A 19,818-nucleotide genomic window follows, 5' to 3' on the forward strand; every position below is an offset into this window, starting at 1 on the left:
ATAAAAAAATGAATGAGAGAAAAAGAGAGAAGGGACAATGCTACTATCCTTTTTCCACACTTGCTTCAAAGTAGCACCATGTTCGTCATATAAAGAGTCACTTGAGTTATCACTTTCATATACTAGTGGGAATTTTTCATTATAGAACTTGGCTTGTATATTCCAATGATGGGCTTCCTCACAATGACCTAGGTCTTCATGAGCAAGCGATTGGATGCACACCCACTTAGTTTCTTTTCTTGAGCTTTCATATACTTATAGCTCTAGTGCATCCGTTGCATGGCAATCCCTACTCACTCACATTGATATCTATTGATGGGCATCTCCATAGCCCGCTGATACGCCTAGTTGATGTGAGACTATCTTCTCCTTTTTGTCTTCTCCACAACCACCATTCTATTCCACATATAGTGCTATATCCATGGCTCACGCTCATATATTGCATGAAGATTGAAAAAGTTTGAGAACATCAAAAGTATGAAACAATTGCTTGGCTTGTCATCGGGGTTGTGCATGATTTAAATATTTTGTGTGGTGAAGATATAGCATAGCTAGACTATATGATTTTGTAGGGATAACTTTCTTTGGCCATGTTATTGAGAAGACATAATTGCTTAGTTAGTATGCTTGAAGTATTATTATTTTTATGTCAATATTAAACTTTTATCTTGAATCTTTTGGATCTGAACATTCATGCCACAATAAAGAAAAATTACATTGAGAAATATGTTAAAAATCATTCCACATAAAAAATTCTTCTTTTATCATTTACCTACTCGAGGACAAGCAGGAATTAAGCTTGGGGATGCTTGATACGTCTCCAACGTATCTATAATTTTTGATTGCTCCATGCTATTATATTATCTATTTTGGATGTTAATGAGCTTTATTTTACAATTCTATATCATTTTTGGGACTAACCTACTAACCGGAAGCCTAGCCCAAATTGCTGTTTTTTTGCCTATTTTAGGGTTTTGAAGAAAAGGAATATCAGAGGGAGTCCAAACGGAATGAAACCTTCGAGAACGTGATTTTCTCAACAAACATGATCCAGAAAACTTGGAGTGGGCGTCAAGAAACGATCGAGGAGGGAACGAGGCAGGGGGTGTGCCCTCCACCCTCATGGGCCCCTCGTTGCTCCACCGATGTACTTCTTCCTCCTATATATATCCACGTACCCCAAACATTCAGGAGCACCACGAAACCTAATTCCACCGCCGCTACCTTCTGTACCCAAGAGATCCCATCTTGGGGCCTTTTCCGGAGCTCTGTCGGAGGGGGCATTGATCACAGAGGGCCTCTACATCAACTCCATGGCCTCTCCGGTGATGTGTGAGTAGTTTACTCCAGACCTTCGGGTCCATTGTTATTAGCTAGATGGCTTCTTCTCTCTCTTTGGATCTCAATACAAAGTTCTCCTCGATCTTCTTGGAGATCTATTCGATGTAATCTTTTTTTGTGGTGTGTTTGTCGAGATCCGATGAATTGTGGGTTTATGATCAAGTTTATCTATGAACAATATTTGAATCTTCTCTGAATTCCTTTATGTATGATTGGTTTATCTTTGCAAGTCTCTTTGAATTATCAGTTTGGTTTGGCCTACTAGATTGATCTTTCTTGCAATGGAAGAAGTGCTTAGCTTTGGGTTCAATCTTGCGGTGCTCGATCCCAGTGACAGAAAGGGAAACAACACGTATTGTATTGTTGCCATCGAGGATAAAAAGATGGGGTTTATATCATATTGCATCAGTTTATCCCTCTACATCATGTCATCTTACTTAAAGCATTACTCTATTCTTATGAACTTAATACTCTAGATGCATGCTGGATAGCAGTCGATGTGTGGAGTAATAGTAGTAGATGCAGAATCGTTTCGGTCTACTTGTCGCGGACGTGATGCCTATATACATGATCATGTCTAGATATTCTCATAACTATGCTCAATTCTATCAATTGCTCGACAGTAATCCGTTTACCCACCGTAATACTTATGCTCTTGAGGGAAACCACTAGTGAAACCTATGGCCCCCGGGTCTATCTTCCATCATATTAATCTTCCAACACTTAGTTATTTCTATTGCCGTTTATTTTACTTTGCATCTTTATTTCTCTTTATCATAAAAATACCAAAAATATTATCTTATCATATCTATCAGATCTCACTCTCGTAATTGACCGTGAAGGGATTGACAACCCCTTTATCGTGTTGGTTGCGAGGTTCTTATTTGTTTGTGTAGGTGCGTGGGACTCGAGCGTGATATCCTACTGGATTGATACCTTGGTTCTCAAAAACTGAGGGAAATACTTACGCTACTTTACTGCATCACCCTTTCCTCTTCAAGGGAAAACCAACGCAGTGCTCAAGAGGTAGCAGTCCCGTCGAGCCTGCGCGACGGACTTCTCACGCTCGTCCCGTCTAATGAAACAACTGCACGCACGCCACCGAGTATGGTTAAATTTTGACACGGTTAATATAATACAACCATTTGCGATATTAACGTGTCAGCTTTTTGTTTCAAAAAGGACTTCATTTTCTACTAATGTGTGCGCCTCTTCTCAAAGTGGACGACTTTTTTTATCACGACATATATGTGCCATGTCATGAAACCATGCCAAGTTTCATGTTTTTTGGGTGAGTTTTTGATTTACTGGGATTGAAAAATCGAGATTCTCAATGTTTCAGCACGACGACAAGTTTGTAATTCATTCCCATTCCTTAAATGAAACCTAAACATGCACCCAATGACACATGTACGATTTCCCACTTGTTTTGCTTCACTGGAGCATGTGCTTGCAGTTCAAATTGGAATTATGGACTACATTAAATGCGTAGAAAATTTAGTAATTAGTAATATATACAATGGCCAAATGAAACCTAAACAGTTTCAAATTTCAGCACAACACTCCTGTTATTCTATGTTGCCTGTAGAAAACAAAGTTCAAGGCGAGAAGAGGCGGCGATTATCGTTTCTCCCACAAGAGGGGCGTGTTTCCCTATCGGAACCACGAGGGTTGCGACAGACTCTGGTTTGTAAGAGGCTTGTAATATAGCGTGGCTCAAAGTGGACAATTATATGTACCATGTAGTGACACCATGCCAAGTTTCATGATTTCCTGGTGAGTTTTGGATTTACAGAGATTTAAAAACTGAGATTCACAATGTTTGTGGCCAACCTAGGACGGCGAGATGGTTCAATTCGTTCCCATTCGTTCCATGGGACCTAAACATGCACCCCAAGGAAACATGTACATTTTTTCTAGCCATTTTGGTGCACTAGAGCATGTATTTGTAGTTCGGACTTGAATTATGGACATTAAATTCCTAGGATACTCAATTAATGAATAAAAAGGTCAACCTGAATAATTTCAAAGTTCAACGCGAATCTCCCATTGTTCCGTGTCGTGTGGCACCCCGGCTTAGAGAAACCGGAACGCCCTGTATTCCAGCCCAGAGACAGAGGAGAAGTCTTCTGGAATACGGCACTACTTAGCAGAGAACAAATCAGCTCTTTATTGCAGTCTATATGGGTACATGAGGATTACATCGGCACGGCGACATTACGCCTGCCACGGTTTCTCCATGCAAGCAGCAGAAAAACATGAAGCAGCGGAACAATGACGACGGTGGTGAACTCCACTCCGCAGGGACTCTGGCTGGAACGCTTATCCTAGCTTGCAAACAAGGAATCCAAGGCAAACAAGCAATCAAATCCGGCATGACCTGCAAACTTGCATGACACGCCAGGTCAGTACATTGAATGTACTTGCAAGCTCACAACAACCAAGAGCAATCAAGACAGGCAATGGCATGGCAATTATAGGTTAACAAGGATTAACATGATATATAAATCATGGCATGCACAAGATGAACATGATACAGCTAGAACAATACGAACATGGCATAATTATATGAACACGATGATATTAGCATGCAACATGATGAAACTATCATGCACCAACTTACTCTGCTCGGGTTACCTCGTAACCATCACATGCATAAGCTTACCCTCACGGACATCACACGATCATCTCAGGATCCAATCAAGCTTGGTATTACAATACCGTAGTAATCATTACATGACCACAAGGAGCTTGACTTTTACCCACGACTCTCCCATGACACCACGCATATTCAACAACTCGATATCCTCGATACCACGGTGATCATCGCACGATCACAATCAATCTCTTTCTCACCATCGAACCATGGTTGTTATTAAGCACATTATTATTATTACTGTTGATCCATAATGTGAACAAGTATGAACTGGGCCCTTATCCGCGAGCGCGGCTATCGATAGATTGAATACACACTCTGCAGAGGTAGCGCACTTTACCCACACCACAAAACCCATGGCCTCATGCTCCCATTCGGGTGGACCAACAATATTCCGACAAAACTGATCTACCGCCCATGACACTCTCCCGGCCACTCCGACCAACTCCCCTTTGGTCTAAGTCATGGGTGGCCTCGTGCCTACCAAAGGCATCAATGACCACCGTCGTGGCAAAACAAAACGGTCCCAAACGGGGACAATGGTATACCAATCACAACAACGGGCACACAAGGCTTATGCCGTCCTACCCGGCCAAGGTAGCGCCCGCGCATAACCTTCCCTCATTGGACGCACCAGAGAGAGGCATGATAATAGACCCAGTTAGGACCCCCCATAAAAGGCAAATGTGGTTGCACTGGTCAGCTCGATATGGTGGCACCATGACTCAGCCAACATTTGTTCAAGTTCAATTAGGTCCGGTTAAACTTGAATGCAAATGATGCTGAGTCATACAATATAACATGATGCAACTATCATGCATGATATCAACATAAGCATGGGGTACAACATAATCATCAAGCATATCAACAACAATAAAGCATATATCCGAATGATCATGGCATACTGACTAGCATGAACATCACAAGCATATCATGACCACTAGCATCAACAAAAATACTAAGCAAGAACATGTCAAGAATACTACTAGGTAAGCATATAAGCAGCTAGATGCAAAGGAACCTGCATATCGACGGTACTCGGTAGTAGAAAATAGTCATGCACCGAGGAGCACGACCAACGCCAACAGGTACTACTACCAAGCATGACATATAACAATAATACTAGTAATAAGTGCAAGATAACAAGATGTAGAAGAGCATAGCATGAAAGTGAACACATATCTATAAGCATCACCGAAACAATGATAACCGTATCAAAACAAATAGACAGTTATTTAATATTCAAGTTTAAACCCAATGCTACTGCATGGCTATCATGCAAATGGGGGTTGTGGCTTGCCTGGGGATGAAGGATGCTCCGGGAAGAGGTGCGGTGAAACCGCGAAAAGATTCGCGGAAAAGATTCTCTCTCGGAGGGGGCTGATTTGGGGCAAGGGCAATATGGTCATTTTAAAAATGCGAACACATAGTGAAAAGGATATGAACATACCGGGCTCGACGAGACGAAGAAGTAGGCTTTGGATTCACCTCAATCGGAGTTACGAGCAAGAAGTTATAGCCCGATGAAGTTCAGGGACCAATTTGTAAAAATAGTTCTACAAACAGGCCCCTGACGGCTGAAAACAGAAAGCGCCTTCCGAGCAAATCCGCTTTCTGCACAAGAAAACGTATTTTGAGCCAAAGTAGAACAGAAGTACGCTTTCCAGCTGGGAAGACGTATTCTGAAGAATACGCCTCCACTTATCTAGCGTGGCGAGGCGGGGCAGGCGGCTTAGAGGCTTACAGGTGGGACCCACCTTATCCACCTCTTTCTCTCTCTCTCTTCTCGCCTAGCTTCTTCCTCGCGCCCGACAGAGAATAGAGGAGAGGCGGGGCTGGGCTCGGCCGGCGACTGGCCTGGCCGGCTCTGGCCGTGGGGACGGCGCCGGCGAGCGAGGCTTGGCCCACCGCGTCCAACCTGAGGGGAATCAAGCGCCGAGGAGGGACAGAACGGCGGCGTCGCGCGGCAACAACAATCAAGGGGGGACGGCAGCCAATCTTGAGGACGACGGCCACAGCCACTTCGGCAACTCGCGGATGGGATGGGGAGGGGCGCTGGACTCCGGGGAAGCTCATGGAAAGGTCAGGGGTGGGGTAGAGGCTCGGGCAGTGTTGTTTGACATGGTGGCCGAGAGTAATGGCGGTGGCCGGACTCTGGGAGGCGTGACCACACTAGCTCCGGCGAGGGGTCGAGGGCACGGGGAGGATCCCTGACATGAGGGGAAAATGGTGGTGGTGTCTAGAAGGGGAAGAGGGGCTCGGGTAGCTCCAATTTAGGAGGACTGAGGCGGCGGCCAGGGCGGCAATGGTGGGCGAGGAGAGCTTCTCCGGCTCGGCTAGTGGCTAGGGGGGATCTTGGGAGCTGGTGGAGGCATGTGATAAGCTCAGACGAGGCCGGGGCTGGCTTATATAGGCGGGGTGAGGCGGTTCCAGCTCGGGTGCTGCCGCTCGTGTCCGGCCAAGGCCCTGGCGACGCTCATCGATCACGGTGAGGCGCGAGAACACAACGAGGGGGAAGCGGATGAGTAGCAGAGGCCCACGGACACGAGCGACGCTCGGGGACACGGGAAGGAAGCGGCCAGGGCGCCATTAATGCCCTGTCGGCACTATGTGCCCGTGGGCGCGCGGCGACGAGCACCGACGAGGAGGCTTCCGGAGGGGGAGAGGGATCTAGGGGGATGGAGATGACGCGGGGAACACGCTAGATAGGCCCGTGCTCGCTGAGATGCTGAGCAGAGGAGGGGCCCGAAGCAAACGACAACCAGATCGCGCCCACTATATGCGGTGGTCACTGCACAGACTGGCATGGAGAGGACGCGAGAGGCAGGCAAACATTGTCTAGAGGGAAGTCCATCTAGGGGAGGTTGCACCTAAGGTTGTAGCTCGGCCAAAGATGCTATGGTTAGATGTTAATTACCCTCTGCAGTTTGCTGTTGCAAAATGTTGCATGAAGCTGTGATGAACTGGGAAGTGATAATGGACAGAGATAATGTCTGGGAGCTTTAGGGTAGGAAGGACTCTAATCCTGTGCATTTTGGTGGGATTTGGACAAGTGCTTAATATAGTTTCTTTACAACTGCATAAATAGGTCTAGAATCAAAATGATGAAGTAGCACTCTCTAGGACTAACCACTTGAGCTGAAATATTGCAAGGCTTGATCATTGGGACATATAATGATGCTGTAAAATTCTCATACCAATTGGACTTGCCAAAATGGTACTTCCTTCACAAACATCCTCACAGTCCAGAAACTTGCAATAATTCCTGAGGGAAAATGGCTAGATAAAATTAGTCAAAAATTTGTGGAGGTAGGTTATATGGGTAGGGGAAGGTCCTGGAAAATTTTCAGCAGTAATGGAGCAAAATAAAATATACTTGCTTCACTAACTAAAAATTTGGACAGAAACAAAGAATTGAGTTTCAGCTCACATGGATGCATTGCATGAGCTCAAATCTTGAGGAGGTCTATTATTTGATGATATAAAGGACCATGACAAATTTCAACTCAATTGGATTAACCTAGATAGTACTTCCTTCACAAACAATTCCCTTAGACAGGAACTTTGAAAAATTGTTCAAGAATATTTACTAGGAAAATTAAGTTTAATTTTGGCATGAGGAAATTATTTGGACATGAAAAGGTGTCCAAAAATTTTGGGGTCAATTGGGTAAAGGTAAATGGCACTTGCTTCACAGACTGCCATTCATGATAGAATAGGAAAGAAATTAATTGAGCATGATGAGGAACATGACAAATGAATTTTTTGCAATATTTGATGAAGATATGACCCAAACAATTTATGAGAATTATTTGGGAATTTTGGGAGTGATGGAAATATAGGTTGCTTCACAACCTAGGGAAAATTGGGTTATTCCTTAAATAGAAAAAGGAATATTCCCAAGGAAAAGAATATTGGGGTTGGTCCATGATGGAAGTGGCAAAGTCTAGGAAGGGTTTTGAGGATGACAATCCACTCTAGAAAGGAAGAATAGGTCCTCTCCTTCAATTTCCAGACCACATAGCCACAGAAAAAGAAATCTCAAGCAAAAATCTCAGAAAATCAAAAGAAAAGGAAAGGGCCAAAAATTAGGATGTGACATGTTGCGTGTAGAAGAAAATACTACAAGGCTAGAAGAGGGAGCGATTATCGTTTGGCCCACAAGGGGACACGTTTCCCTATCGAAACCACGAGGGTTCTTGTGACAGGCTCCGGTTTGTAAGAGGATTGTAATAAAGCTTGGCCCAAATTGGCAATGTTTTTTACCACGACATATATGTGCCATGACGTGACACCATGCCACCTTTGATGACTTTCTGGTGAGTTTTGTATTTACGGGGATTTAAAAACCAAGATTCAAAATGTTTGAGGACGAGCCAGGACACCGGTACGATTGTAATTAGTTCCCATTCCTGGTATGGGACCTAAACATGCACCCAAGGACACATGTATAATTTTTCTAGCCATTTTGGTGAACTGGAGCATCTATTTGAAGTTCAGATTTGAATTATTGACATTAAATGCCTAGGAAACTCAATTAGTGTATAAAAAGGCCAACCGAACCCTGAATAAGTTTAAATTTCCGCACAGATATCATGCCGTTCCATGTTGCCCGTGGAAGAAAATAGAAGGCGAAAAGAGGCAGTGATTACGTTTCGCACACAAGGGGAACATGTTTCCCTTTCGGAACCACGAGGCTTCTTTGAGAGAAGCTCCGGTTTGTAAGAGGTTTGTAGTAAAGCTTGGCCCAAATTGGACAATGTTTTACCACGACATATATGTGCCATGAGTGACACCATGCCACCTTTGATGACTTTCTGGTGAGTTTAGAATTTATGGGGGTTTAAAAACCAAGATTCCAAATGTTTGAGGATGATCCAGGACGCGGGTACGGTTGTAACTCGTTCCCATTCTTGGCATGGGACCTAAACATGCACCCAAGGACACATGTATAAATTTTCCAGCCATTTTGGTGAACTTGAGCATGTATTTGAAGTTCAGATTTGAATTATGGACATTAAATGCCTAGGACACTCAATTAGTGTATAAAAAGGCCAAACGAACCCTGAATAAGTTTAAATTTCAACACGGATATCATGTCGTTCCATGTTGCCCGTAGAAGAAAATACAAGGTGAAAAGAGGCAGTGATTACATTTCGCCCACAAGGGGACACGTTTCCCTATCGGAACCATGAGGCTTCTTTGAGAGAAGCTCCGGTTTGTAAGAGCCTTGTAATAAAACTTGCGCCAAAATGGATGAAAAAAATTCCTCGACAAATATGTGCCATGTTGTGACACCATGCCAGGTTTCATGATTTTCGGGTTAGTTTTGGACTTACAGGGATTTAAAAACCAATATTCTTATCACGAAATGTTTTCAAATATCACACGGTTCACTCATGAAAGCAGTGTGCCTACCAAACCATGGCCGATGCCCCCTCCCCCCTACTACATGCGCGATCTGAGTCATGCGTTCTGATTGGCAGAACCCAAACCCCACAGATCGTACGTGTGCACCGTTGGATGCTCCCAGATCAAACGGCAACCCCGAGCCCTTTCGACAACACATGTCGTACATGGGTAAGCACTGTGCGCATATGTCGTGCTAGATCACGCTTCCTTCTCTACTAGGTTTTCTAAACAGGCTACCGTTTCTCGCCACTCCTCTCATCGGTTTCCTGCCTCTTCTCCCATTGTTTTCCCGCTACCAGTGTCAGTGCTCATTGAAGGCTAGCAGAGACACACCGGCCATGTAAATATCCCACACAGTTTCTAAAAGCACAAATGTGTGTGATAGGAGGCAGTAGGTCCCATAGGGTGACCAGCATGAAACGCCTTAATGGCAAGGAGGCAATTCTTATCAGCAAGGGACGGCTTCCCATCCGCTACCCTAGTCGAACAGAACGCAAAAGTTAAGCGTGCTCGGGTTGGAGTAGTCCAAGGATGGGTGACCCGGTGGGAAGTTGCATATCTCAAGCTTCATTTAAATGCTATGACACGGTCATTATAGAGATATATTATATCTCTATAGTGACCTATCATGGCATTTATATAAACCATGGGATCCTTGTTTTGCTAACTTGTAGACTATGTTTTTATGGGTTATTTTTTGCACTAAAAAATTAAAGAATGATTGACTTGACCTGTCATGGCGATTATATAAACATTTTTTAGGTTGCATGCAGGGTATAGGGGGCAGGGTGTTCTTCTCGAGCATGTCTCCCTTGTGCGTCTTATAGACGCGACACATATCTGTGGGCTCCCCGAGGTATATATACTATCCTTTACCGACAATTTGCGGGGCCCACACAATCTATCCCTTTGACCCAACAACGAGAAGGGTTTGACCATGATGGTGTCCTATTGATACTAGTAAGGTACACATGCATTGCACGCATGAGATTTGGTAACCAAATTATGAATAAATACGACACTATAGCATGTAAGCTTTCAATCATATATGCATGATGTAGATGTTCGTTTAATTCTTATAGCTCATTGATACGTCTCTACCGTATCTACTTTTCCAAACACTTTTTCCCTTGTTTTGGACTCTAACTTGCATGATTTGAATGGAACTAACCCGGACTGACGCTGTTTTCAGCAGAATTGCCATGGTGTTATTTATGCGCAGAAACAAAAGTTCTCGCAATGACCTGAAACTCCACGGAGATTATTTTTGGAAATAATAAAAAATATTGGCAAAGAATCAAGGCCAGGGGGCCCACACCCTAGCCACGAGGGTGGGGGCGCGGCTGCCCCCCTGGGCGTGCCCCCTGCCTCGTGGGCCCCCTGGAGCTCCTCCGACCTCAACTCCAACTCTATATATTCGTGTTCGGGGAGAAAAAAAAAGGAGAAGGATTCATCACGTTTTACGATACGGAGCCGCCGCCAAGCCCTAAACTCTCTCGGGAGGGCTGATTTGGAGTCCGTTCGAGGCTCCGGAGAGGGGAATCCGTCGTCGTCGTCATCATCAACCATCCTCCATCACCAATTTCATGATGCTCACCACCGTGCGTGAGTAATTCCATCGTAGGCTTGCTGGACGGTGATGGGTTGGATGAGATTTGTCATGTAATCGAGTTAGTTTTGTTAGGGTTCGATCCCTAGTATCCACTATGTTCTGAGATTGATGTTGCTATGACTTTGCTATGCTTAATGCTTGTCACTAGGGCCCGAGTGCCATGATTTCAGATCTAAACTTATTATGTTTTCATGAATATATATGAGTTCTTGATCCTATCTTGCAAGTCTATAGTCACCTACTATGTGTTATGATCCGGCAACCCCGAAGTGAAAATAATCAGGACCACTCCCGGTGATGACCGTAGTTTGAGGACTTCATGTGTTCACTATGTGTTAATGCTTTGGTCCGGTATTCTATTAAAAGGAGGCCTTAATATCCCTTAGTTTCCATTAGGACCCCGCTACCACGGGAGGGTAGGACGAAAGATGCCATGCAAGTTCTTTTCCATAAGCACGTATGACTATATTCGGAATACATGCCTACATTACATTGATGAATTGGAGCTAGTTCTGTGACACCCTATGTTATGACTGTTACATGATGAACCACATCCGGCATAATTCTCCATCACTGATCCATTGCCTACGAGCTTTCCACGTATTGTCCTTCGCTTATTTACTTTTCCATTGCTATTGTTACCATCACTACAAAATACCAAAAATATTACTTTTGCTATAGTCACCACTACTATCTTATTACTTTGCTACTAAACACTTTGCTGCAGATACTAAGTTTCCAGGTGTGGTTGAATTGACAACTCAGCTACTAATACTTGAGAATATTCTTTGGCTCCCCTTGTGTCGAATCAATAAATTATGGTTGAATACTCTACCCTCGAAAACTGTTGCGATCCCCTATACTTGTGGGTTATCAAGACTATTTTCTGGCACCGTTGCCGGGGAGCATAGCTCTATTCTTTGAGTCACTTGGGATTTATATCTGCTTATCATTATGAAGAACTTGAAAGATCCAAGAACCAAAATTTATCCCTCAACTACGAGGGGAGGTAAGGAACTGCCATCTAGCTCTGCGCTTGATTCACCTTTTGTTTTGAGCAAGCTTGCGACACCTAAACCTGCTTATGCTATTAATTCTGATATATCGCATGTTATTGATGATGCCACTTCTGCTATGCATGATACTTATGATGAAACTACTTCTATGCTTGATACTACTGTGCCAGTTGGTGAATTTCTTGATGAACAACTTGCTAGGGCTAGAGAGAATGAAATTATTGAAACTGATAATACTGATGAAAGTGATGATGAAGGCTCTCCTAATAAATATGAATTACCTGTTGTGCCTGAGTGCTATGTTATGGATGAAGAAACTAAAAGAGACTTTCTTGCTTGCAATGATAGAAGTGATCTTAAGAAATTATTAGCTAAGCTTAAACAAAAACTCTGAATGCTAGAATGAAATATAATCCTGCTTATTCTACTTCACCTATCTTTGTTACTAATAAGGATTATTAATTCTCTATTGATCCTGATATAATTACTTTGGTTGAATCTGATCCGTTTTATGGCTATGAATCTAAAACTGTTGTGGCACATCTTACTAAATTAAATGATATAGCTACCCTGTTCACTAATGATGAGAGAACTCGCTACTTTTATATCCTTAAAATATTTCTGTTCTCATTAAAGGGTGATGCTAAGATATGGTTTAATTCTCTTGATCCTGGTTGTGTGCGTAGTCCCCAGGATATGATTTATTACTTCTCTGCTAAATATTTCCCTGCTCATAAGAAACAAGCTGCCTTAAGGGATATATATAATTTTGTGCAAATTGAAGAAGATAGTCTCCCGCAAGCTTGGGGGAGGCTTCTCCAATTACTTAATGCTTTGCCTAATTATCCTCTTAAGAAAAATGAAATACTTGATATCTTTTATAATGGACTAACTGATGCTTCCAGAGATTACCTGGATAGTTGTGCTGGTTCTGTTTTCAGGGAAAGAACACCAGATGAAGCTGAAATTCTATTGAATTATATGTTGACAAATGAAAATAATTGGACACTTCCTGAGCCAACTCCTGAGCCTAGTCCTAAACCAACTCCGAAGAAAGGGGTGTTCTATTTCTCAGTCCTGAAGGTATGCAGGAGGCAAAGAAATCCATGAAAGAAAAGGGTATTAAAGCTGAAGATGTTAAGAATTTACCTCCTATTGAAGAAGTACATGGTCTTAATTTACCGCCTATTGAAGAAATATATGGTCTTGATAACCCGACACAGGTAGTAAAGGTAAATTCTCTCTATAGATATGATAAAGTGGAAATCCCTCCTACTAAGTTTGCTAGTCAATGTTTGGATGAGTTTGATAACTTGATGGTTAATCAAGAAGACTTCAATGCTTGTTTTGGTAGACAATTGAAACAAAATGCTTATATGATTGAACACTTGGGTGGTTATATGTCTAGAGTTAAAGGTGAACTTAAACTCATTAGTAAACATGCTTCTATGGTCACCACTCAAGTAGAACAAGTACTTAAAGCTCAAAATGATTTGCTCAATGAATTAAATAGTAAGAAAAATGATAATGCTGTTAGAGTTATGACTAGAGGTGGTAAAATGACCCAGGAACCATTGTATCCTGAGGGCCATCCTCAGAGAATTGAGCAAGATTCTCAGAAAATGATATAGATGCACCTAGTACTTCTACAAGGAAGAAAAAGAAAAATGATAGGACTTTGCATGCTTCTAGTGAACCTATTATTGACACACCTGAGAATCCCAATGATATTTCTATTTCTGATGTTGAAACACAATCTGGTAATGAACATGAAACTAGTGATAATGTTAATGATGATGCTCATGTTGATGCTCAACCTAGTAATGATAATGATATAGAAATTGAACCTGCTGTTGATCTTGATAACCCACAAGCAAAGAATCAACGTTATGATAAGAAAGACTTTGTTGCTAGAAAGCACGGTAATGAAAGAGAACCATGGGTTCAGAAACCCATGCCTTTTCCTCCCAAACCATCCAAGAAAAAGGATGATGAGGATTTTGAGCGCTTTTATGAAATGATTAGACCTATCTTTTTGCGTATGCGATTCACTCATAAGCTTAAACTGAATCCTTATGCTAAGTACATGAAAGATATTGTCACTAATAAAATAAAGATACCGGAAACTGAAATTTCCACCATGCTTGCTAATTATACTTTTAAGCGTGGGATACCAAAGAAACTAGGAGATCCCGGAGTACCAACTATACCATGCTTCATTAAAAGAAACTATGTTAAAACTGCTTTATGTGATCTTGGAGCCGGTGTTAGTGTTATGCTTCTCTCTTTATATCGTAGACTTGATTTGAATAAGTTGACACCTACTGAAATATCTTTGCAATTGGCTGATAAATCAACTACTATACATGTCGGTATTTGTGAGGAAGTGCCTGTTGTGGTTGCAAACGTTACTATTTTAATGGACTTTGTTATTCTTGATATTCTCGACGACGATATTATGTCTATTATTTTTGGAAGACCCTTTTTGAATACTGCAGGGGATGTCATTGATTACACCAAAGGCAATGTCACTTTTCATGTTAATGGTAATGAGCATACAACACACTTTTCGAGGAAACAACCTCAAGTTCACAGTATCAATTCTATTGGAAAAATTCCATTGATTATTTTTGGAGGTTTTGAATTTCCTCTTCCTACTGTCAAGAAGAAATATGATATTCTTATTGTTGGGGATGTGTGATACGTCTCCGTCGTATCTACTTTTCCAAACACTTTTACCCTTGTTTTGGACTCTAACTTGGATGATTTGAATGGAACTAACCCGGACTGACGCTGTTTTCAGCAGAATTGCCATGGTGTTATTTATGTGCAGAAACAAAAGTTCTCGGAATGACGTGAAACTTCATGGAACATCTTTTCGGAAATAATAAAAAATCCTTGCAAAAGATGAAGACCAGGGGGCCCACACCCTAACCACGAGGGTGGGGGCGCGCCCCCTACCTCGTGGGCCCCCTGGAGCTCCTCCGACCTCGACTCCAACTCTATATATTTGCTTTCGGGGAGAAAAAAATCAGAGAGAAGGATTCATCGTGTTTTACGATACGGAGCCGCCGCCAAGCCCTAAAACCTCTCGGGAGGGCTGATCTGGAGTCCGTTCGGGGCTCCAGAGAGGGGAATTCATCGCCATCGTCATCATCAACCATCCTCCATCACCAATTTCATGATGCTCACCGCCGTGCGTGAGTAATTCCATCGTAGGCTTGCTGGACGGTGATGGGTTGGATTAGATTTATCATGTAATCGAGTTAGTTTTGTTAGGGTTTGATCCCTAGTATCCACTATGTTCTGAGATTGATGTTTCTATGACTTTGCTATGCTTAATGCTTGTCACTAGGGCCCGAGTGCCATGATTTCAGATCTGAACCTATTATGTTTTCATCAATATATGAGAGTTATTGATCCTATCTTGCAAGTCTATAGTCACCTATTATGTGTTATGATCCGTTAACCCCGAAGTGACAATAATCGGGATACTTACCGGTGTGAGAACCTAGAATTATCTTCCAGATCTTCCTGTGTTTGAGTGTCAACCCCAGGATCATTGTTGACAACACAGTGAAATGGTATCATTGCACAATACGTAAAAGTATTACAAGTAGTAAATTTTTCACAAGACATACCTAGTGAAATGTCTCATGACATTTATTACAACCAGAAAACAGCGGAAAGTAAAATGCGTAGCGACTCCATCTCAGCCACAGGCAGTCGATGTAGTCCACGTGACCTCACTCCTACGGATCGCCATAGTAGTCGTAGTCATCACCTTCGTCTTCATGGAACTCTGTTGTCAACAAAATTATTTCCATGAGTACATTACGTACTCAACATGTCTCCCACGGGGAAGGACCTAATAGCTACATGTGGCTTCAAAGGAAGGCTGTACGGCTCATTTGCGTAAAGCTAATTTTGTTTGACAAATAGAGCAGTTGGATAAAAGCAATTTTAGATGAAAACATGTTTATCTCCAGAACAACTTTCATCAAGTGAGGATCCTTGATCAACTCACGTCCTTCATAGGTTTCAAGAATAGGGGCAAAGAGGGAATAAGCAAGACAGGTCATGTATGTCAAGAAAGGTTCATGTGTTGTCCTTGACCGTGGACACGACTATTCGAATAGTTTTACACTCTGCAGAGGTTGTACACTTTACCCACACGACACAATCCCCGACTTGTTGCCACTAGCCATCGCTAGCGTAGTACACCATCTGGTATACCGGCAGGGAGATTGTGACGAGGTCTTTGGACTAGATACCCCAAAGATGTGACATGCCCACCGGGTCTGGCGCACGGAACTGAGAGTACGTCCTCAAACCGGTCCCCCCATCTGTGCCGAGGATACTCTTCGCAAGGCAGCTATCCCATCTGCGGTACGGCGACATCGACACCTAAGGCTGACTAGCTTACTTGACCAAGCCAGTGCCCATATAGCATGTGGTTGTACTGTTATCACAATCTTCAAATCCAAGACTTATTAGGCCTTAAGCGGCACGGACGACTGATTGCCCCCTTCAACTCGTGAAGGGCAGCCAATCGCTCCTTGAATCCTTGATTCAGCTGTCGCCTGCGCCAGTATTTAGATGGTAAGTTTCACCCAGAGTAGAAGAGGATAGAGAAGGTCAACAAGGCCAACTTGCCTAGCTCAGCGAGCTCAAGAAATAAGTTTCAAGTGTCAATGACTAAAAGGACATTCAACAAAGCACCTATAGGGTAATAAGCATGGCTAAGCATTTCTACTCTATCAGAATACTATATAATTCTACTCGGGTGTCAAGTGAATAGGCGACAAGCGGATCAGGGTAATGTGTCAATCGACACACTAGCTACGAGAATTAAAATAGCATGCACATAGCAACAATAAAACTCAATGCAATTTTGTAAACCATAGGATAAGTATGATCAAAGAAGGAGGCATGCCTTCATTGTTGAGTCCTTCGATAACCTGATTATGTCCTTCTCCAACATCGTCACTCCCTACTCTTCGTAACGATAGCAAAGGAAAAACAATAAATACCAAAGCAATAGAAAATCCAAATAACATCCAAAACAAATTGAGAGTGGATGGATAGCGAGATATCGATCAGATGGAGATTCTGAAATGAGATAGCATGATAGGGAGGTAAGTAGAGAGGATTCAACGAAGTGACAAGGTTTAGGTTGACACAACTATGGAAGGCTTGGCGATCAAGACCTATGTTCTAATACGAACTATGGTACTAACCACTAGTAGTACCCACTACAAACTATATAGGAAACTACTATCTAACAAACACAATGGCATCAACACACATGAAAAGGAACCATCCTATGCATTTAACCACACAATTGCAACATGACATGGGGATGGTAATAGTTAACCACAAATAGATATTTAGATAGAATCTAAATATTTATAATGGTCAATAGTAGTCAAACATATACATCAACTATATAATAATTCGATAAAATTGTTCCATAAGACAAACATACCAACATTACAAACCATACTAGTTAAGCAATGAAACATTATTCAACAACATGGACTGAGTTGGATCTAGGATTAGTCCTAAAACATTATTAAAATAAAATAGGTTCCACTCCATTAAATCAAACCTATTCTTTTGTCAAACAATTAACAAGAAACTATACAAAACATGAAACGAATGGATGAACAACTATCTAGACATGATATGATTAAGATTGATAATCAACCACAAGTAAATATTTGGATGAATCCAAATACTTATAATGGTTAACAATAAGCAAAAACTAAACGCTAATTGTAACAACTATTAGCGAGCATTTCTATAATGAAAGACAATACAATGCTATCACAAAACTAGTTGGACAATTAAATAATCAGACACGTCATATAAGGCATGTGAGTATAGAATCATGAAGATGTCTTATCTAATAACACAAGCATTGAACATATGAGTGATCATGAGAAGATATTACACTAGGACATGGTCTTAATAATAAAGAACAACTAATAACCACTAGCAATAATATTATCACCACATGCTTACAATAACAAAGCACGCTATTCACACTAAGCATATGATCGAAGCACAACACTACTATCATGAAGGACGAATTGACAATATCATGTGATGAACTATTGTAAAATGTGTCCAACGCTTCTAATGCTAACATTAGACAAGGCAATCATCTATAAGAATCACAAGGGATTAAGTACTCAACTATAGCACATGGAACATAATAAAACATGAAAGATCACTATCACGACATGGTGTCTAGGGTTAGGCATACCACAAATGCAACAGTAAGCTAAACTAGATATGATGCTAAGCATGGATGATCATGGCACGAGATACCAAAATATGCTACTAATAAAATGCAACGTGTAACTATGAGATAACCTAGTTGATAACAAGTGACCTAAAGATCAAGCACGACGTTAGCATACAACACTACCATGCTAGTCATGATAAATAAGAACATGGAAGCATACTAAGCATGTAGGAAAGTATACAACTAGATCATACCATCAACCAAATCAACATATGTTATAGAAGCATGAATAACAAGATGACATGCATTTCTATGTAGTCATCATACACTTGCAAATATACAAAAGGTACACAACTAAGCATCATACAACACACAGATTGGTACACACATGCGTTATGCAATCAAGTTATACAATCGATCATCATGACATGGTATTGATAAGGCAAGAAATTCCTAAATAAAAGAATGTATGGTATCAACAAATCACTATGATATGTCTACCAAGTAAACATTAACCAAATGTATGAACATAAGGTACAAACTACCAATGATATAACACATGGTAGGCATACAACCAAATATGCCTTCTACTTGAGTAAATATTAATATGACATGTCAATCAACTAAGCATGCATAGCTACTATCCTAGGTAAATATAACACGTTTGCTAATTACCAAGAAACAATAAATTGACTCTATGTCACAAGGAATAAATTCTATATAGAATGCAAATATAACAATGACATAAAGCAACTATCCATGCAGTACTAAACAATAAACATCTACAAAATCGCGTTAACAATTACTCAAAAGTTGCTACCAAAATAACACATAAAACATGACATGTCACACAACTTAGCAAAGTGAGAAAGTTACCTTGAACCACGCATGATGTGATAGATATTTTAAATGCTAATAGAGTGCCTACAACAAGTAATTCATCACAACCATGGCTATGTTCTAAGTTAACATGCCAATTCAAGACAACTACTATAAAGAAACTAAACAACAAAATAATAGATTGACGGACCACTATCATAGGCATGACATGGTTTTGAATATATAAAACACACATGCTACATGGATGTAAATGAATATAGAAAATATATCTAAGATATATTCATTCTAATCAAAAGAAATAATCGGAACATGAAATATTCCATTATTCAATACGTAAAGCAAAGTTTAGAATAATTCCACATAAATATAAGCATGTTGAGCATTCACCAAATATTGTACGCTCGCAAACAATAAGTATCAAATATAACCAAAATAATGATAATAAGATTACACTAATAATGCTCCAAATCTAATTAAAATACTAACACGTGCCAATCATGTATGAGGGATGATAACTAATGCACCAATCAACTCCTACACAAGGTAATAACTCGAAGGAACTAATACAAAGGCATATCATACTTTTAGATGATGCACAAAGTTATCTACACGAAATGCTACAAAAAAATAAAACGCACCTTCAAATCAATCGAGTAAAACATTTGATACTCCTAGGCATAACGAGAGA

Source organism: Triticum urartu, chromosome 4A (assembly GCF_056163025.1).
Source record: "Triticum urartu cultivar PI428250 chromosome 4A, HENAU_Tu73, whole genome shotgun sequence".
Lineage (NCBI taxonomy): Eukaryota > Viridiplantae > Streptophyta > Magnoliopsida > Poales > Poaceae > Triticum > Triticum urartu.